This window comes from Symphalangus syndactylus, chromosome 1, assembly GCF_028878055.3.
Source record: "Symphalangus syndactylus isolate Jambi chromosome 1, NHGRI_mSymSyn1-v2.1_pri, whole genome shotgun sequence".
Lineage (NCBI taxonomy): Eukaryota > Metazoa > Chordata > Mammalia > Primates > Hylobatidae > Symphalangus > Symphalangus syndactylus.
In genome coordinates this window covers 77703198-77725207 of record NC_072423.2, presented here as the reverse complement: position 1 = coordinate 77725207, position 22010 = coordinate 77703198, and positions in this window count along the sequence as shown.

Below are 22010 nucleotides of genomic sequence, written 5' to 3'. Positions count from 1 at the left end.
CAGCTGAAGGGACTTAGCAGATCAGCCTCTTGGAGGCCCAGATGTTGAGTACTTCACAGATGGAGGCAGCTTCATATCAGAAGGAGTCTGCCAAGCTGGGTATGCAGTAGTGACATGTGACTCAGTGGTAGAGGCTCAACCACTGCCTGCTGGGACATCAGCCCAGAAGGTGGAGCTAATAGCCCTAACAAGAGCCTTAGTACTAGCAAAAGGAAAAGTAGTCAACATTTATACTGACTTTAAGCATGCTTTTGCTACACTGCATGTCCATGGGACAATATATAAAGAAAGAGAACTTCTAACTGCAGGAGGGAAAGAAATAAAGTATAAGGAAGAAATTCTACAGCTCTTAGATGCTGTATGGGCTCTAGAAAAGGTGGCTCTCATTCATTGCAAAGGACATCAGGCAGCAGGAACTTTTGAGGCAAAAGGAAACAGGAAAGCGGACAGGGAAGCAAAGTGAGCAGCAAAGATGACTTTGCCCTCTAAGGAGGAAGCTCTGGTTATGCCTCTCCTCCCAGAGATTTCTCTCCCAGAGACACCCAGCTACACTCCAAGTGAAAAGGCCTGGTTTGCCCAGGAGAATAGGAGCTACATTGAAGGAGGATGGTGGAAGTTCTCCGATGGGAGATTAGTCATACCTGAGATGGTGGCTTCCAGATTTGTTAATCAGTTTCACCAAGGGACTCACATGGGAAAGATAGCACTAGAGACTTTGCTGGGGCGACACTTTTATGTGCCATGACTCACCACGATTACTCAAACTGTTTGTGAGCAATGTCTAACCTGTGCCCACAACAACCCATGGCAGAGACCAACCAGGCCTCCAGGAATTCAGGAATTTGGGAGCATTGCCTTGTGAGAACCTACCTGTGGACTTTACTGAATTGCCTCTGGCTGGGGGCTATTGGTACATGTTGGTGTTTGTCTGCACCTTTTCAGGATGTGTAGAGGCTTTCCCCACCCAAACAGAAAAGGCACGAGAGGTAACCCAGATGTTGCTAAGAGACATTATTCCCAGATTTGGACTGCCTTTAACTTCAGGATCAGATAATAGACCAGCATTTATGGCTGAAATAGTCCAGGACTTGACTTGGCTGCTAAAGATAAAATGGTAGTTATACACAGCCTACCATTCACAGAGCTCAGGAAAAGTAGAACGGATGAACTGGACACTCAAGCAAGTGCTGAAGAAGTTCTGTCAAGAAGCTCACCTTAGATGGGATCAGGTCTTGCCCATGGTCCTCCTCTAAGTCAGGTGCACCTCTACCCAACAAATTGGGTATTCGCCCTATGAGATTATGTTCAGCCGACCACCCCCAATCATAAATCAGATTAAAGGTGATCTCTGGGAACTAGGGGAATTAACTTTAAGAAAGCAAATGCAGGCTTTAGGAATAGCCATGCAAGAGGTCCATGGTCAGGTACAGGAAAGAATACCTGTAAGACTAGTTGACCCAGTACATCCTTTTAGCACTGGAGACTCTGGGTTACAAAATGGAATTCAACCACTCTAGGACCCATATGGGATGGGCCCCATACTGTAATCCTGTCTACCCCTACTGTTAAAAGTTGCAGGTATCGGGCCCTGGATCCACCACAGTCGCCTGAAACCAGCAGCACAGGACAAGTGGACCAGTCAACAGGACCCAGACCATCCGACCTGACTGATCCTGTGACGGAACCAAACCACTGCAGGGAAAGACGACAGTCCTGCTCTGGCCACTCCGGAGGCTGGCCAGTCTACACAAGGCTGAAGCTTGGGGAGTCATCAAGCCCTGCTATAGTCACACCGGAAGCTGACTAGTCTATGCACGGCCGAAGCTTGAGGAGTCTTCATCAGATTGGTAAATGTGGATAGAAGTTTTAAGTTTGATTGCTATCTTAGTAATATTAATTGTTCTGTTACACTGTGCTACCATTTTCGCCAATCTCTCCTCCCTGGAAAGGACTTTTCCTGTCCATGTTTAGTATAGATATGTTGTTTACCATTTTCATTTTATTGGCACCCCTGCATATGCTAAAGGGAAAGCCCCTAGAAGAGTGTTCTTACTGTATGCATACCACATGGCAAGGGAAGACAAAAATTAAGACTATCTCATCCCATACATATTATGAATGCTCCAGGACCCACCTAGGGACCTGTATCTACAATCAGGCAACCTATTCAGTCTGTGACCCAAGAAACGGTCAGTCCTATATATGCTATGATCCAAAATTCCAGCCTGGGATTTGGTTTGAGATCCATAATGGGATGAAAGAAGGGAGGCTTCTAAACCAGGTTAGAGTCTCACCTACAAAGAGAGAGACTCATCTTTCTACTATAATTCTTGCCAAGTGGCATTCACGGGATCTGCCTATCCCATAGTCTCAACTACCATAGGGAGCTCAAGGAGTAGCAGTTGTGGAAAAAGGAACTGCATGTTTCCTAACTGCACCAGCAAGGTGCCAGAATTAACTTGCTGGGATTGTGTATCAAGCTCCACCAGTTCCTTGACTACCACAAAACAGCCCATGGTGTATATTAAACTGTTAGCAAAATCTGATTGCAAAACAGATACTTGTAGTCTTATAAATCTCACTATCCTGGTAACCAGATCAGTCTATATGGGCTACAGGTTATCCCATAATGCTATAAAATGCAGTCAGCAAACAAAGGATAGCTTACATACTATAAGGAAGGCAAAAACCTGTTCCATTCCACAATTCCAGGTCCAAAAGGAACTCCTTTCTCCAACAAAGAATCCGTTTGCCCAAGTAGCTGAGAATATAGCTGACAGCTAGGAATATCCTCATGTTATGTATGTGGAGGAACTAACATGGGTGATCAATGGCCATGGGAGGCAAGGGATTAATGCCTCAAGATAATTTCACTTTGCCTGACTCCACCACTGACCTAACTGTGCCTGGTCCAAGTGTCTAGCTGTTAAAAACCTCCATAATAGGAAGATTCTGCATTGCTCAATGGGGAAAGTCTTTCACAGATCTAGTAGGAGGACTTACTTTTCTAGGGCAACAGTATTATGATGAAACTAAAGGGAAGACCTTACGGATGTCAGAAAATAGCACCTCATTTCCTGATTTAAACCCTTTCTCCCGATTTCCTACTTTAAACCACTCCTGGTATCAGCTAGAAGCTCTAAACACCTGGCAAGCACCTTCAGGCCTTCACTGGATCTGCAGAACGTGAGTGTAGACAACTGCCTGTCAAATGGACAGGAGCCTGTGTACTAGGAACAATCAGACCATCCTTTTTCCTAATTCCCCTAAAACAAGGAGGGGCTCTAGGATACTCTGTTTATGATGAAGGTAAAAATCAAAAGAAGCATAGATATGAACATAAAAAAGGACATAGATATAGGGGATTGGAAAGATAACAAGTGGCCCCCTGAAAGGATTATCAAATATTATGGACCTGCCACTTGGGCACAGAAAATATTTTTTCTATATAAAGAAAATATTTTTTCTTTTTTTATTAATTTTTTTCTTTTTTTGCACACAAAACAATAAACATTTTCTAAAAATACATACAAACAAAAAGATGCATATCAAACATATTAGGAAGGTTGCACATGGGAAGACCAGGAATAGAAATGAGGGGTGGGAATGAAAGAAAATAAATGAGAGAGGGACTTTGTATGGATCAATGATAATAACTCAATCCTCTATGTCTTTGACAAAGAAGAAGGAGAAGGAAGAGGAAGAAAAAGAAAGTGGGATAAAGGATCAGGGGGATAAAGGTCATGGGGATACCGTACCCCTATCTATATGCTCAACAGAATCATAAGGTTACAAGCTGTTCTTGAAATCATAAGTAATGAAACAGCAAAATCTTTAGACTTGCTAGCCCAGCAAGCCACACAAATGAGGAATGCTATCTACCAGAGTAGACTACTATTAGATTACCTACTGGCCCAGGAAGGGGAGTATGTGGAAAATGCAACCTAACAAATTGCTGCCTAGAAATTGATGACAATGGAAAAGCAGTCATGGAAATTACTGCCGGAATGTGAAAACTAGCCCATGTTCCAGTCCAAACCTGGCAAGGGTGGTCTCCAGACTCCATCTTCAGAGGATGGTTTTCATCTTTTAGTGGACTTAAGACTTTGATAGGGGGCTTCTTAGCCATCCTGGGCAGGTGCCTGATACTCCCTTGTCTCTTGCCTTTCCTAATCAGAAGCATTCAGTTGACTATAGAAGCAATTGTAACCAGGCAAACCACTACTCAGATAATGGCCTTGACCAAATATCAATCACTACCCAAAGAGGAATGTGTGCCACCCTATGAAAAAATGGAAGATAGTGGTGCTTTCTATTAAAATATTGCCTTTATTTTTTATTTTTTTTGCAGTCTCAATATTTTTTCTTTTTTTATTAATTTTTTTCTTTTTTTGCACACAAAACAATAAACATTTTCTAAAAATACATACAAACAAAAAGATGCATATCAAACATATTAGGAAGGTTGCACATGGGAAGACCAGGAATAGAAATGAGGGGTGGGAATGAAAGAAAATAAATGAGAGAGGGACTTTGTATGGATCAATGATAATAACTCAATCCTCTATGTCTTTGACAAAGAAGAAGGAGAAGGAAGAGGAAGAAAAAGAAAGTGGGATAAAGGATCAGAAAGGGAGGAAAATAGAAAAAATTAGAGTATGACTCCAGGGTAGACCTGTTTTGTTGTTGCTGGGTTGGTTGGTTGGTTGGTTTGTTGTATTTTTCATATGTTTCGCCATGTTGGCCAAGCTGGTCTTGAACTCCCAGCCTCAAGTGATCAACCCGCTTCAGCCTCCCAGAGTGCCGGGACTACAGGCGTGAGCCACCACGTCCAGCCCCCACACTGCATCTGGCCTCCGTGGTAGACCTCCCAGATGGGGTGGCCGGGCAGAGGCACTCCTCACATCCCAGACGGGGCGGCCAGGCAGAGGTGCTCCTCACTTCCCAGATGGGGTGGCCGGGCAGAGGCGCTCCTCACTTCCCAGACAATGCGGCTGGGCAGAGACGCTCCTCACTTTCCAGACGGGGCGGCGGCCGGGCAGAGGCACTCCTCACTTCCCAGATGGGGCGGCCGGGCGGAGGTGCTCCTCACTTCCCAAATGGGGCGGCCAGGCAGAGGTGCTCCTCACATCCCAGATGGGGCAGCCGGGCCGAGGTGCTTCTCACATCCCAGACGGGGCGGCCGGGCAGAGGCGCTCCTCACTTCCCAGACCATGGGTGGCCGGGCAGAGGCGCTCCTCACTTCCCAGATGGGGTGGCGGCCGGGCAGAGGTGCTCCTCACATCCCAGACGATGGGCGGCTGGGCAGAAGCGCTCCTCACATCCCAGACGGGATGGCTGGGCAGAGACGCTCCTCACTTCCCAGACGGGGTGGCCGGGCAGAGATGCTCCTCACTTTCCAGATGGGGAGGTGGCCGGGCAGAGGCGCTCCTCACTCCCCAGACGGGGTGGCCAGGCAGAGGCCCTCTCACTTCCTAGATGGGAAAATATTGCCTTTATAAAAAGCACCAAAGGGGGGAATGAAGTAGAAAATTAAAAATAAGAAGTTTCTTTTTCCTGACAGAAGGTTACTATTTAAGGGTCAAAGACCCCAAACAACCAACCCCCACCAAGTGGGAAGTTTAAAAAGAATATTAACTGCCTGTCTGTGAACCATTAACCATATCTTTCCTCCACATATTTTGCAAGTTTGTAAATTCCTGTTTTTTTTTTTTTTCTGCTGCACAGCTGCAAGGTCACAAAACAGATAAGCATAGGCTACAAAACATGTTTTCCCAAGATGTAAGACATGTCATAGAATGATTAACTGCCTTTGTTCTTGCTTCTGTAAGCTTGCTTCCTGCATCATGTTTTTCGCACCCTTGCTTGCATAAAAGATGCACGCCCCCTTTGGTGCTCAGACTTTCTGGACACAGGTCCGCTGAGCCAGTGTATACCTTAATAAATCCTCCTGTAACCCTATTGGTCTCTCCAGCTCTCTGATTTCCTGCTCCAAGCTAGTTCCTGATCCACTCATCATTTCTGTTATAGAGCACTTTATAAATCATTTTAAAGTGATTTAACTAACAAAATTAAGTATATACAGCACTTTAGTTTTCATATATATAATGAAAGAAATAATTCCCATAATAGGTCATTTTCTGGGCTGAAAATTATTCAGATAAAATTCAATATCCATTTTATTTTTAATTTTTGGAGATGGAGTCATGCAATTTGTTTTTCTCAGTACTGCTTAAAATAGCAATGTATTACAAAGAACCCATATAATGGATGTCATAAATAAATTTCATAAAATTCACAGGATGTTGTAATAAGGAACCTTTGAATATGTCAATAGATACGTCTGTATCTGTTGTATCTGTATGTTGGTGTGTGAAGATGTACTTTGGTATATCAATGTGTTCAATTACACATACACATAAACAGAGTATGTGTCTTTGTTAGCCATATATACACACACACAAAAATATGGTAACATTTTTTCTTTCTTGGCATGTGTATTATAAGTGAATTTTTTCTTATCTGTGGATCTCTGCAATGAGCATGTATAAAACTTCCAGTAAAAGTTTAGGATTGATGAAATAATCCTCAGGAGGAGAAGGAATATGAATCTGGCATGAATCAAAATAATTTCTCACTGTTTTATTTTTGTCTGTTTTTATCTTCTGTGAACTTTTAGCCTCTTCAAAAGTAAAGAGGATATTTTTATGTGTGCTTGTAGATTTTTATGCATACATTTTATTGTATATATATTTTTATTATATACAGGTTTATTGCAAATATGCAAACAATAACAATGAACTCCTCAGCTCTATGTATTCATTCTTTCAATCCATTTATTTCTCCAACATAAGCCAAATACCTACTATGTAGCAGACACATTCTACCATCTCTCAGGACCCTTCCATCCTTAAAAATTTCATGTTTACCTGCCCAGCCTGAGCAAGCTGAGAGATTTAAAATTGGAGGATTAGGACCGAATCTCAACTGAAGCTTTTATTCCCTTTCTTCAAATGAAAGCATTTCTGAAGTTAGAAAATATTTGTAAAAGATAACCCTTAAATACCCTCCTGAAAATGTATAACAGTCTTAAATACCACTATTATCAAAAATACCTGATTCAATACATTCTATACATCTAAGTATTTAAAAAAGAGCTGTACCTATTCATTTGAATACTGAGTTTTCTTTGGATTTAAGTTTTTTGAAAAAGTAAGAATTACTTTGTTTAAAAAAGTTGTTATTTTCATTTCTGCCCTCTTTTTTGTGGCACTTCTAAGAACAAAAATGTATTTAGATGCCAATCATATGAGTAGAACTGCCTGTTCTATATACCATATCCCACTTACTGTAAGGCACTGTGAATTATGGGATGCCCCATTATTTTTTGTATTAGTAAGAGAATGTTTAAAATGCTGCCAATAGGCCGAGTGCAGTGGCTCATGCCTGTAATCCCAGCACTTTGGGAGGCTGAGGCAGGAGGATCACCTGAGGTCGGGATTTTGAAACCAGCCTGACTAACATGGTGAAACCCCATCTCTACTAAAAATACAAAAATTTAGCTGGGCATGATGGTGTGTGCCTGTAATCATAGCTACTCAGGAGGCTGAGGCAGGAGAATCACTTGAACCCAGGAGGTGGAGGTTGTTTACAATTACATGCGTCGGTTTTTTTCTTCTTTTTACTTCTAGTGTATTTGGATGTTATTTTTAATTAGTATGGGCAGAGGGAAAAAAGCTTCAAATGGGTAAATTTTTCTTTTTTTCTTTTTTTTTTTTTTGAGACAGAGTCTCGCTCTTTCACCCAGGCCGGACTGCGGTGTCGCGATCTCGGCTCACTGCAAGCTCTGCCTCCCGGGTTCATGCCATTCTCCTGCCTCAGCCTCCCGAGTAGCTGGGTCTACAGGTGCCTGCCACCGCGCCTGACTAAATTTTTGTATTTTTAGTAGAAACGGGGTTTCACCGTGTTAGCCAGGATGGTCTGGATCTCCTGACCTCATGATCTGCCCTCCTCAGCCTCCGAAAGTGCTGGGATTACAGGCGTGAGCCACCGCCCCAGCCTAAACTTTTCTTTTAATGAATACAAGCCATGGGTGGCTGACAATGAGAAAAAAAGATAGGCTTTAGATTCACACAAGACTGGGTTTCATTCCTAGCTTTTCTTCTTGCTAGATGTGTGACCTTGGGAACATTACTTATCACCATGTATATTTTCCTGTATGAAAAAGAGGATAATAATATATCCTTCAAGGGTGGTTGTGTATAAGTAATGTATGTATATATGGCATTTAATCCAGTGCCTCACACATGATTATCAGTATTATTAACTGAAACTACTGTGGCTATTATTAGCATCATTATTATTATTTTAAACCTGCAGATAGCTCTTACTTATTGACCCCAAGCTTATTCTGAATTACAAAATATTTTATCAGACTAGGGAAGAAATTGATAATTCTTTGCTTAAGTTTTTAGCTACTTTAGATAAGTGACCTGAGCATAGTATCCTGTCCATTAAAGGACTTTATTTTAGCAACTTTTGCTATGTCATATCCCAGTGGGACAAGAGGCTTCCTTGTTGTCTCTTCCTTTGGGCTTTGGTGGCAATTTACAAAGATGAATCCTTGAGCACCCAAGATGGCACTCTCATCTATAGTTTTAGCACACAACAGTGGACTATAAGGTAAATAATGAGTTCCAGGATAAAGAGTGAAAGTCTTAGCAGAATAGCTTTTAAGCTCTGAGGGATCCAGATGGACAGCTCCAAGAACCAATCAGACATGGGGTTACTAGCAGAGAGAGATTTGGGTCAGAAGTTGTTAGACAGACAGATTGGGATATACAGGAAAGAACAAATTTAAATATACTGCCCCATAATTTTCAGTCAGCTTCCTAGTTCTGAAACTAGATCAGTTCAGTTAAACAGCTGTTTTCTGTATCAGGAGGTGGCACACAGATGGGCTATGCCTCTTTAGTTACAGAGGAGGAAGGTGGTGACAATCTGACATGTTTTTTGCTGCCTATATTACAAGTAGTAAGCTTAAGCTTGCAGGACCTCAGTTAAAAGGTAGGAGCAATTTCATTGAGTGCAAGACAGAAAAGTGGAAGAAAAATCTGAAAGCATTAGTTTGGAGACCTACAGCCCACAAAAAATTCAGGATTTAGTTCAAACAGTAGAAAATAATAAAAACTCAAGAACAACTAACAACACATGTACTATAGTTTTTGCAAACATCGTGTTTCTCTCTCCAGTCCCCCATTAATAAAAATAAATCATAGTAAGTCAGATTTACTTGCAAAGTAAGTCTTGGTCTTATTATATTTGGCCTGATTATTTGCATAAAGTGCAGTAGGAATAATTATTTGCCATACTGGCTCTTTTTATTTTTTTGAGATGGAGTCTCACACTGTAGCCTGGGCTGGAGTGCAACGGCACTATCTTGGCTCACTGCAACCCCTGCACCCCCCGGGTTCAAGCAATTCTCCTGCCTCAGCCTCCCGAGTAGCTGGGATTACAGGCACCCACCACCATGCCTGGCTAATTTTTTGTATTTTTAGTAGAGACAGGGTTTCTCTATGTTGGCCAGGCTGGTCTCAAAATCCTGACCTCATGATCCACCTGCCTCGGCCTCCCAAAGTGCTGGGATTACAGGCGTGAGCCACCGTGCTTGGCCTCATACTGGCTCTTTTTAAAATTGCTTTGCTAAAACTTTTTTCCTTGAGGAATCTCAGGTTATACTCCTTGAAGCTTTGAGCCCAGTCATGAATTTGTGCCAGGCACAATAGGTCATAAATATTTAGATGAGTTGGGCAAATTCCTCTCCCCTTGAGGTTCCACGATAACTTGAGGCTCCTAAGCCTGTCAGAATGTGACATTCATTACTTACCTCAGGCCAGGAAACTTGTACAGGGACTCTGTAGACAAGGTATGAGGCCAGTTTTTCCAAGGGGCTTTTATTGGCTCTGTTATTCAACTTTGACACCTTAAAGTATGTGTTTGTATTTGAAAGCATGCCATTCTAGCAAAAGCCTTGGTAAAATAAGCAGCATATCCACTCATCTTCTATTACAAAAGAAAACAGATTTTTATTGCACTTATGCAAATAACTATATTGCCGTAAGTTGAGAATACTCAAAGATAGTTTCTAAACCCTGAAGAAGTCAGGTAGAGAGAAAGCAATATGCTACTTTTGCTTACAGGAGTATACTTTACTCAGATTGCTGAAAGTTGTAAACAGCTCAAAAGGTTCTCTTGACTCTGAAAAACGGAAAGATTAGCAATGTTTAACATATCCCCTTTCCACGAGAGTTTTGGAAGTTTGTTGTTTTGCTTCTCTCTATTCACAGTTTTTTAATTAATTAATTAATTTTTTAAGACAGAGTCTTGCTGTACTGCCCAGGCTGGAGTGCAGTGGTGTGATCTTAGCTCACTGCAACCTCCATCTTCTGAATTCAAGCAATTCTCCTGCCTCAGCTTCCTGCGTAGCTGGGATTACAGGCATGTGCCACCATGCCTGGCCTATTTTTGTATTTCTGGTAGAGAATGGGTTTCACCATGTTGGCCAGGCTGGTCTTGAACTCCTGGCCTCAAGTGATCTCCCTGCCTTGGCCTCCCAAAGTACTAGAATTACAGGCATGAGCCACCATGCCCAACTCACAATTTTTAAAGTTGTCAAGACATGCATTCAAGAGTACCCCTCAGCATTCTATATCTAATTCTAAACCACCTTTTGAGAAGGATTAAAGACAACAATTGTCTGTGGGTGACAAAACTCTCAGGACTGGCATAGTTAGTATGTAATCAACAAGGAAATCTGGTCATCTCTATGACACACAACAATTTAACATAAGACTTATAATTATTACTGATAACGTATGCTGAGACACAGTTATAGAAATCTTATACAATAACATATTTATATGAATATAACCCAAAGTTAAACACCATTTTATATTTGATAATGCTTTCTATAGGGTTTTAATATATCAAATAAGCTGAGTCTTTTTTTAACCTTAGAATTTGATCTTGGAAAGTTTGTCAAATATGAAAGGCTTAAAACACTGGATATCACAAAAGAGAATCCCAGGTCAGTGTAAGTCATTTATTTAGCCAAAAATCATAACTCAAAAGATTTTAGAAAGAGAAAAACCTTTACTCTGATAGGAGACAGCTTTCCAAACAAAACTCAGTAGAGATGGCAGGAGGCCAACTAAATCTGTCACTTCTCTCTCCCTTCCTTTTTGTTTTAATTTACTCAAAAGGCAAACAAATCTTTTATTGTCTCTCAATATTACATAAAAATCTTTTTAAAGAGAAAACCAAATTTTATTTTTGTATTAGTGCATCTTTAATGCTAAAGCTACTTTTTAATAAAATGTTATGAATCTATCTAGTTTTAATTAATTTGAGTATAAAGTAAGATTTTCATAACTATTTATAACTATATTTTTTTCTTGTTAAAGAACAGATCAATGTTCAAAAAAGCCCTATTATTTTGACATATGGGCCCTGTTTCAGTGTGCTTTTGTTTTAATATTTAATTTATGGAAGAACTAAATAATACCCTTTTAATTTTTGTCAACTTTCTTACACACAGAATTCTTTACAAAGTTAATTTTCATAAACCTCCTATAACTTGCTTAGACTTTATTTTCTTTATTTTCTTCCAACTAAAAGTGATTCTTTAACTTTCTAAATTAGACAACACTTGTTTTTTTTTTAAATCATATTCCCATGTCATCTAAAAATGAAAAACACGTTTTTGTTTTTGTTTTGTGTGTGTGTGTGTGTGTAAGCAGTTTTAGTTACGTACCAGGTGCATAGGCTAGGATACAAGGCAGAACTGCAGATAAAGTCTGACTCTTTCCAGCACAGCTAGGAGGCATGGCTAACTCTGCCTGACCCCAGGCCTTACCTAGAAATCTAATGGCTTCAAACCAGGTAAACTGGACAATTTTCCAAAGTCAAAGAAGCAGCGTATGACATTAAAGCACTTAGCAAATTTAACCGCTGACTTAATTTAGACCAAATGTCTAAATTTTGAAGACATTTTCATTTTACCAGTAATTTTAAAACTGTGTTTCCCAAAGATTACTGAAGTCACATAAACTAAAAGGCATTAGAGTTTCTATTTTCTGACAAAATATTTAAGAGCCTTCATTTTTTTGAAGCCAATTAATTAGAGCCTCTTTATGCAAACATCACTCAATACTTCTAGAGAGGAGACGATCTAGCAGTTGTACGTTTTCTTTCCCATTTTGTGCATTTCTGACTTGTCCTGTATTTTCCTCTTTTCTAAATAATTAGTCCTTCTACTTTAGTACAAGAATTGGCCATACAAGATCCTCTCTCATATAAAATTTATTTCCTTCCTTACCTTTCTTACCATAGATACATCTTCATATCCATAATTTTCATTAGCTCTCTCCACACTACTAATTTCTGATGTCTGCCCAAATCAAACAGGTCAGGTAAAGCAAGGCAAAACCGAGCACAGCCTTAGGTTTTGAGAGGGACCTTTCTGCTTACACTTCCTGGGATTCCATTAGGAAAACAGAGGTTTCTCCTAAAATGGGGTCTGTGGCACCTTCTGTTTTGCCAAGCAGTTCCAGGCCTGTCAGAAATTACCTTAGGTCTTCTCATGTGGGCATCAAGAGTGGCAATAAGAAAGACTAGAGAAACCATTCAGTCAACTGGAAAAAAACCCAAAAACTTAGTGCTGTCGCCATGGTAAAGATGGATAGAATGAGGCACCATGCAGTTTAAAAATTCATGTTCACATAGAGTTAAGCTCCACAGCTCACTCTCTTAACTATCCTGTAATTCTGCCAACTCTATGCCCAGTCACTGATGTACCTGTATGGTAGCTCATGGCCCCCTTATAGCTTAGAACCTGGGTTTCATTCCTGCTCTACAGCTATATAGTTTAACAATTTTTCCTCTGAATTTGTTGTATTCTAGCACTATATATTTCAAATTGTATTAATATTACTGAATCTTAAAGGGGGCTGTGATGTCTTTAGTCTTTAGAAATATTAAACAGCCTGTTGTGGGAAGTCAGGGACCCCAAAAGGAGGGACCAGCTGAAGCCATGGCAGAAGAATGTGAATTGTAAAGATTTCATGGACATTTATTCGTTCCCCAAATTAATACTCTTGTAATTTCTTATGCTTGACTTTACTGCAATCTCTAAACATAAATTGTAAAGATTTCATGGACACTTCCCCAGTCAATACCCTTGTGATTTCCTATGCCTGTCTTTACTTTAATCTCTTAATCCTGTCAGCTGAGGAGGATGTATATCGCCTCAGGACCATGTGACAATTGCGTTAACTACACAAATTGTACAGCATGTGTGTTTGAGCAATATGAAATGTGGACACCTTGAAAAAAGAGCAGGATAACAGCAATTGTTCAGGGAATAAGAGAGATAACCTTAAACTCTGACCGCCGGTGAGCCAGGCAGAACAGAGCCGTATTTCTCTTCTTTCAAAAGCAAATGGGAGAAATATCGCTGAATTCTTTTTCTCAGCATGGAACATCCCTGAGAAAGAGAATACACGCCTGGAGGTATAGGCTTATGAACAGCCCCCCCCAGGTGCGCCTGTCTCTTATGGTTGAGGCTGCAGAGAAGAAATAGACTCCAGTCTCCCATAGCGCTCCCAGGCTTGTTAGGAAGAGGAAATTCCCGCCTAATAAATTTTGGTCAGACCGGTTGATCTCAAAACCGTCTCCTGATAAGATGTTATCAATGACAATGGTGTCCGAAACTTCATTAGCAATTTTAATTTCACCTCAGTCCTGTGGTCCTGTGGTCCTGGGATCTCGCTCTGCCTCCACTTGCCTTGTGATATTCTATTACCCTGTTAAGTACCTGATGTCTGTCACCCACACCTATTCACACACTCCCTCCCCTTTTGAAAATCTCTAATAAAGACTTGCTGGTTCTTGTGGCTTGTGGGGCATCATGGATCCTACCAACGTGTGACGTCTCCCCCAGACGCCCGGCTTTAAAATTTTTCTCCTTTGTACTCTGTCCCTTTATTTCTCAAGCTGGCCAATGCTTAGGGAAAATAGAAAAGAACCTACGTGACTATCGGGGCAGGTTGCCCGATAACAGCCTATAAACAAAGGAGTATATGTTAAACAGTATTCAAATTTCTATGCACTTTAAAACTGAGGCAATGTATTGAGAAACACACCTCAGAAACTGCAACCAATCTACTCTGGACAAAAATTTAGACACTATCTCTTCAAAATAAGCTATCTAGTTGTACTTATGCATATACTTACATATATTGACAGTATAAAAATAATTTAAAAGTGTCAAAATTATAGGCCTTACGCATTTCTGTGAGCTTAAAAAATACGATACAATATAGATTTTTTAAAGTAGTCAATAAAATGCATAAACTGCTAGAGTAATCACTGAAAATGAAAATAAGAAAAAGAAAAAAGTTCATAACAAAGGTAGTAATACTAGGAATAAAAGAGGGCTCAACATTAATAAAGTCTTGTTTTTGGTTGTGAATCTTGGCCTAAAAACATTATACATGATCCTCGCCTTCCTTTTCCTGTTGCGAAGATGTAGTGATGAACCAGGTTTGCTCGTGCAGATGACAATACTCCTGAAAATGGTGGCAGAGAGGGCCGGGCGCCGTGGCTCACGCCTGTAATCCCAGCACTTTGGGAGGCCGAGGCGGGCGGATCACGAGGTCAGGAGATCGAGACCATCCTGGCTAACACAGTGAAACCCCGTCTCTACTAAAAATACAAAAAATTAGCCGGGTGAGGTGGCAGGCGCCTGTAGTCCCAGCTACAAGGGAGGCTGAGGCAGGAGAATGGCGTGAATCCCGGGGGGCGGAGCCTGCAGTGAGCCGAGATCGCGCCACTGCACTCCAGCCTGGGTGAAAGAGCGAGACTCCGTCTCAAAAAAAAAAAAAAAAAAAAAAAAAAAATTGGTGGCAGAGAAATAATATGAAGGGAGTATGGTTCACTTAATGATCTCATAAATTGGAACTTATTACTCCTCTGCCTCTTGCATGTCTTCAGACTACTATGTGAGAGAGATGAAATGGCTGTTTGCTACCAGTATTTTATTTGATGCTTCGTTTGTTGAGTTCCTGAATAACTACTTCCAACACATTAACAGGATCATGAAAGCATAGCTACTCAAGTAACTAAATAATTATGCAAATAATTTTTTTCATCATCTCTAAAACATGGTAATGGACAGACTATTTTAAAAATATAACACAGTAACTAGTAGTTTATTCTTAAAACTCAGTTTTAGTTTGTTGTTAAGGCCATTGCTTGGGAAAAAGGAAACAAGAGGAGGAGGAGGAACAAGAAGATGATGATAAGAAGAAAACACAGACTAGAAGGAAGGAAAAAGAACACGTGAGGGAACTAGAAGGCCTATCATGAAATTTGAGTAAGTCCAATATCAACCAGAAAAAGCAAAAAGATACACAAATAGTCACCACCTAAATTTTGTTAAGAGATAATGCCGAGGCAGGCAGATCACCTGAGGTCAGGAGTTCGTGACCAGCCTGGCCAACGTGGTGAAACCCTGTCTCTACTAAAAATACAAAAATTAGCTGGAAGCGGTGGCATGCGCCTGTAGTCCCAGCTACTCCAGAGGCTGAGGCAGGAGAATCGCTTGAACCCAGGAGACAGAGGTTGCAGTGAGCCGAGATCGTGCCACTGAACTCCAGCCTAGGTGACAGAGCGAGATTCCCCATCTCAGAAAAAAAAAAAAAAAAAAGTGAGATAATCCTGCTACTCACACCTGGCTGAAGCGCCAGCCCGATAGCACCCCTAACACCCCCGCCTTGCCTCTGCAGGAGAAGGAGGACTCCTCCTCCTTGCCCTGGCTGTTCCTCCACTGCTGCCACTGAGGCCTGCGGTACAGCACCCAAAGCTTCCTACCCACCCGAAGCACCCTACTCATCCAAGGCCTGGCAGGGCAGGCCCCGCAGCGCTCTTACTCCCCCTTCCCGGCCTACAGACTTGCTGCTGCTGCCACACTAGTGCCAATGCCAATACAACCAGGGCTGCTGCCCTCAATGCACTGGCCCACCCTACAATGCTCCTACCACCTGGCCACTGTCCAGCCGTGCCCTTGCTGTGGCCACAGCTCGCCGCCATCCTACTGCTCCCGGGCGCTGCAGTTCTCGTAGCCGCCACCAACCCCAGCGAGGTGAGCCGCAGCCCCAGGCCGTCTGCAAGCTCCAGCCTCCAGCCTGCAGCATGCAGGTGACTCACCCTTCTCCTGGCTCGGAACAGCTGGGCGGGCAAAGCCAGAAAAGCCTAGGAGGATGCAGGGAGTAGTAGCATTAGAGCCTCATCTTGTCATGCTGGCCACTGGGTGGCAGGGGCTGGTTTCAGTGAAGGCACTCATACCCACCCACCAAAGTCCACCCTCTCCTTTTGGCCCAAGCTGGCCAGGAACTGGGGCCTGGAGTGGGGACTGGAAACACCACATTGCCCGGCTCCCCAATCTACAGCAACCGCCTGGCCCACCAGGGCTGCGATCCTTGGGGAGCAGAACCAGCAGGAACTCAGATCCAGCCAGCCCTCCCACCCAAGTGCTGTTTGCGATCCTGATGCCTCCACCCACAGGGCCCTGTCCCCCGTGGTGTCCGCTACTCCGTGTCCGGTGTGCTCAGGGGTCCCAGCCGGTCTCCGCAATACAGAGAGAGGACGCAGGCCTGGGAACCACGGCGGATGTGGGGGCCCTGCCGTGCCCAGGATTCCCGTGGAAACATGCACGGGTGCCACTGGAGCCAGAGCAGGAGGAGGTCGCCCTCTAGAGTCTGGAGTCTGGGGAGATGAGGAAGCCTCCTTTCTTGGAGACCACTGCTGTTGCCGCAACCTCTGCCGCTGCTGGCAGGGCAGCCCGATAGCGCCTCTAACACCCCCCGCCTCGCCAGGCAGTGTAGTAGCCCGTAGCACCCCAACACATCCCTGCCTCCGACATTGCAACACCAGATAGAGCCCCAACCTGCTCCTGCTGTGGGCAGCGCGGCCCCAGATAGCGCCCCCAACCCTCTCCCTGCGGTGAGCCATGCAGCCATGGGTAGGACCCCTAACCAGCCCCCTGCTGAAGGCAGTGATACCCCAGCAGTGACGTCTCAGAGAGCGCTACAACCTGCTCCCCACAGTGAATAGTGCAGCCACGGATCCTTAAGGCTCCCAACCCGCTCCACACGATGGGCAGTGCAGCCCCGGATAGCGGATAGCAATCCCAACCATTCCCCAGCCATGGGGAATGATGCTCCGGATAGTGCACCCAACCTGCACCCCACCGCTGGCAGTGTAGCCCCCGACAGCACCCCTAAGCAGTATCCCACTGTCAGCAGTGTAGTACCAATAGTGCAACAAACCCGACCATCTTTTTTTTTTTTTTTTTTTTTTTGAGATGGAGTCTCGCTCTGTCGCCCAGGCTGGAGTGCAGTGGCGCAATCTCGGCTCACTGCAAGCTCCGCCTCCCAGTTTCACGCCATTCTCCTGCCTCAGCCTCTCCGAGTAGCTGGGACTACAGGCGCCCGCCACCACGCCCGGCTAATTTTTTGTATTTTTAGTAGAGACGGGGTTTCACCGTGGTCTCGATCTCCTGATCTCGTGATCCGCCCACCTCGGCCTCCCGACCATCTTTAATCTACCTTACTTCCTCAGCTGACTGACATGAATTTACCTGGCTAAGTTATGTTATGGTTTGACCCTCATTACCGACCCTGTTGGCCAGGATGGCATCTGGAGGTGAGCTTTGAGAGTGGTACACATTGTCCCACAAGGCAGAGGCCTCTGCATCAGCCTTGTGCTAGTGGGAACATAAGTCATTCATAGGGAGTATGGGCCACTTCTGCAGACCCTGAGGGCTCAGAGAAGGAGACAGATTCAAAGTGTTCCCGGGTATTCCTATCTCAGTCTCAGGATTTCACTTCTTTTCATTTAGGGCCTTGACTTTGAGACATCAGACTTGCCAGGGTTGAGCCTCTTTTTTGCTTCCTTCAAAATGAAGTCCTGGTATGACCTTTTGCTGTCCCGGCCCTCCTGCTGGAGGAGATGAAAGTCTCTTTCTGCATTGCCTTGGTGGCCCAGTAGTGTTCACATTTTACATCAAATAGGAGGTTCATTTAATGTGGCCTTAATTGTCTTTCTGCAGTGCATTTATGGCTTCCAGAAGAGAGTTTCATTCCACAGACCTTATGATTTTACTATTCCACCAGAACCTCCTGACTGCCTGGGCTATCACCCCCCAGCATGGGACTCCTTCACCCTGACCTGCCCGAATGCACCACAGTGAAATCTGCAGCAGTTTCCTGGCCGCAACCTGCCAGGGGGCATGGGTGCCCCAGGATGGGAGTCAGTGCTGGCCAGACGAAGGTGAGTGAGCTTCCTGTGACCTTCCCTGGACTATCGCCAGTGCCAAATGTCTTAGTTTAAGCTCTTCTGGGAAGGAACTAGGAGGCAGATGTTTGTATGCAGGATTTTTGGGGGTTAGTGCCCTCCAGAACAGCAACCATAAGAGGAGAGGGAAGCAGCACCCATAAGAGGAGAAGGTGAGCTGTCCTGGGCTCCTTCATGGGGCTCTGAGCTCCCATGGCCCAGACTTAATCCTGGGCGCCCGGTCTCTATGCTCCTGTTTTGAGCAGCCCCTGTGTCCTGTGTTCACAGGTCCCTGTCCTCAGCAAGGGGCATGACCATGAGGAAGAAAGCTTCCTTCAGCCAGGACACTCCTGGGGAGGGCACAGCTGGGATCCATCAACAGCCAACATCCTGGCAGGAGAAGAAAGCCTGCCTCAGCTCTGAAGAGAAAGCTCATTGGTGTCTAGTAGCATTTACTACATACCTATCCCTTTTTTTTTTTTTTTTTGAGACAAGGTGTTGCTCTGTTGCCCAAGCTAGAGTGCAGTGGCTCAATCATAGCTCACTGCACCCTCCAACTCCTGGCCTCAAGGTATCCTCCTGCCTTGGCCTCCCAAAGCACTGGGACTCAGATGTGAGCCACCATGCCTGGCCTATGCACACATTGATTGGGTCAGTGGGATGATATCCTGGAGACAGGAATGAGCAGTCAGCTGGGACTATGCACAGACCACAGACTGGGAGGTCTGAGATCACAGCTCTGAAGTGGGCTTGTTACCAACAACAGCAATCAGAGAAAGGGCAACAGCAGCATCAGGGCACATGGTAAGTGCTGAGTGTTTATTGAACGGAAAGTTTTGAATGAATCTGAGGTCAGAATAACAGAAAATTAGGACTCAGGGACTGTTCTGCGTTGGTTGACTGTGCTGAAATTCCTCTTTCATGTTTGAGGTGTGTTCGCCCCTTTCAGAGTTTCTAAATTAAGTGTAGGGTGAGTATTATACCAAGTCCTTTCTTTTGGCTGGGCACAGTGGCTCACACTTGTAATCCCTGTGCTTAAAGCCAGGTGTTGGAGACCAGCCTGGGAAACATATTGAGACTCTGTCTGTACCAAAAAATACAAAAATTAGCTGGGCATGGTGGTGCGTGCCTGTAGTCCCAGCTATTTAGGAGGCTGAGCCCCAGGCATCGCTTGAGCCCAAGAGTTCAAGGCTGCAGTGAGCCATGATCACGCCACTGCACTCCAGCCTGGGCAGCAGAATGAGACCTTGTCTTTAAAAGAAAAAGAAAAAAAGAGTCTTTTCTTTGAGGAAGACCTGGCATGGATACCTCATATGGTAGCATTTATTAAGATGTATTATCTGAATAAATTATATTTAATACATTTCTCATGAGTAAAATGATCTTTTATGAACTAGTTTGGAAAAACAACAATTTCTAATAGTGTTTCCATTGCATAGTGTAGTTGAAGTTCTAAATAATTCCAAAAAATGAATTTTTGGAATAAGCTTATTTGTATTGTTAGGAAGTGTTTGTGCACTAATTCCTGACTTAGGAAAGCAGGGTAATTCTAGAAAGACGTCTAGCAGCAAGGATTGAAACAATGAGAGGCTTCTGATCAACTAGGTGGCTCAGCCAAATGTCTGTAGCAAGTATAACCAGGAGTGGAAAATAAAAGTCTTATGTTGGAACAACATGTTTATTTGCTCCCTTGCCAGAGATGATATTCGCAGGAAGTCCCAAATAGAGCAAATATTAAAAACAGTGACAGAGATTTGAGCGTAGGCCCCAAATCAGGAGATTTAGAAAAACTGTAAAATGAGGACTACTGATAGGATACATAATTTAGTGATCGGACTCAGAACTTGAATTCAGAGAAAGTGACATTTCTCTAACTCAGAGTGCAGAGAGCAGCGATGGATGGCTCTGTTCAGTCCCACACCTTTCATAGACAACTGTGGCTTCTTTTTATGTTTTCATTAAGACTGTAGCCTTTAAAGAAGCCTCTTGAAAATGCTGTTTTCTCTTGAATCCTACATTTGTTCCCATTTATTAGTTTAAAAATTGATGAAAATATCACAAAAGTACATAGACATTTTAATTTTTTTTAGAGATGGTTTCTCACTTTGTCGCCCAGGCTGGAGTATAGTGGTGTGATCATAGTTCACTGCAGCCTCAAATTCTTGAGTTCAATGGATCCCCCCACCTCAGCTTCCTAAGTAGCTGACACTAAAGCACGTGCCACCACACCTGGATAATTTACAATTTTTTTTGTAGAGAAAGTGTTTTACTGTGTTGCCCAGGCGGTCTCGAACTCCTGGGTGGGAGCAATCCTCCCGCTTCCCAAAGTGCTGGCATTACAGACATGAGTCACCGCACCTGGCCAATATACAGACATTTTTGAGCCATTCTAGATCTTAAAGCTATGAATTGTTTTTTACACGAACATTTACAAATATGAAAATTTCAGCTCTACTCAGGATGCAAAAAAGAAAGCATGTTCCACCCTGACCGAAGGAATTTCAGCAGCAGACATGAATAAATACAGGCTTTGAATTGGTCTCTTTGTACTCCATATTGTGAACAAATTGCCAAGTTAGCAGTCTAGAAAGTGAAAAAATAATTTTTCTGTCAATTTTTGGATAGGTTGAAAAGGATTTTTAAAATGTAGTGTTTGAACCCAGGAAGTAAATTTTCTAGAAACATTTATAACCTCTTATTTAACTTATAATTCCTAGTTTATGGCAGAGGGTAAAAGGCAGCAGTGGCCAGTCAGAGCAAGCCTCCAGCGAGGTTGCAGAGTTTTTCTGGGGATGTAAAGGGAATACTTGCACTTAAATTATTTTACTGAGTTCATTAAGGACTCTTGTCTTGTAATAGATACTTATTGAAAACACAAATTGGGGATAAAATATTTTAGATCACATCAGTTGAGCAGCATGAGACACACTTTTTGATATAATTTGCCAATATTTTGACCAACTGCGGCATCGGAGCGTGTGCTAGAAGTAGAGCTGGTAATCAAGAATTAGATGTGGGCTTTGCCACTTACCTGGCTGAGTGAGCTCAGCACCCCGTAAACTTTCTGAGCTTCCTTTTCATCACCCACAAACTGAGGGCTCCTGTCCCAGAGTGATTGTGACAATCTGTGATGACAGATAAAAGTGCGCAGCTTTCCTGCCTAGCCCCCAGATTGATGCCTGAAAATGTTAGTAAACTTGGATTTATCCAATGAGATAATGCATATGTAGCCCTTAGCGTAATGCACATAATGCCTGACATTTAGTGAAGAATCAAGACAATTTTTTTGACAATTCAAGAAAGAATGTTTTTCTTTGGCCTGTATATTGGGTGGTAGGGCACCCTCATAAAAAGGAAAGTCAATACCACCACCTCCTTATTCTGGACTCATTAGCGAAGCTATTTTTTTAAATGACTTCTATATTTTGCTCATGCAAAAATATTTTTTCAACAAATATTACTAATGCAAGAGTTATGTGCCAGAGTCTGTGTTAGATGCTGGGCATACAGTGATGAGCAAATCAAACTTGGCCCCACTGTGCTCAATTTCATGGGAGAGAAGTTGTAGGGTGTTGTGAGAGCCTGAGAGGGCTGAGGGAAGGATATTTATTATGAAT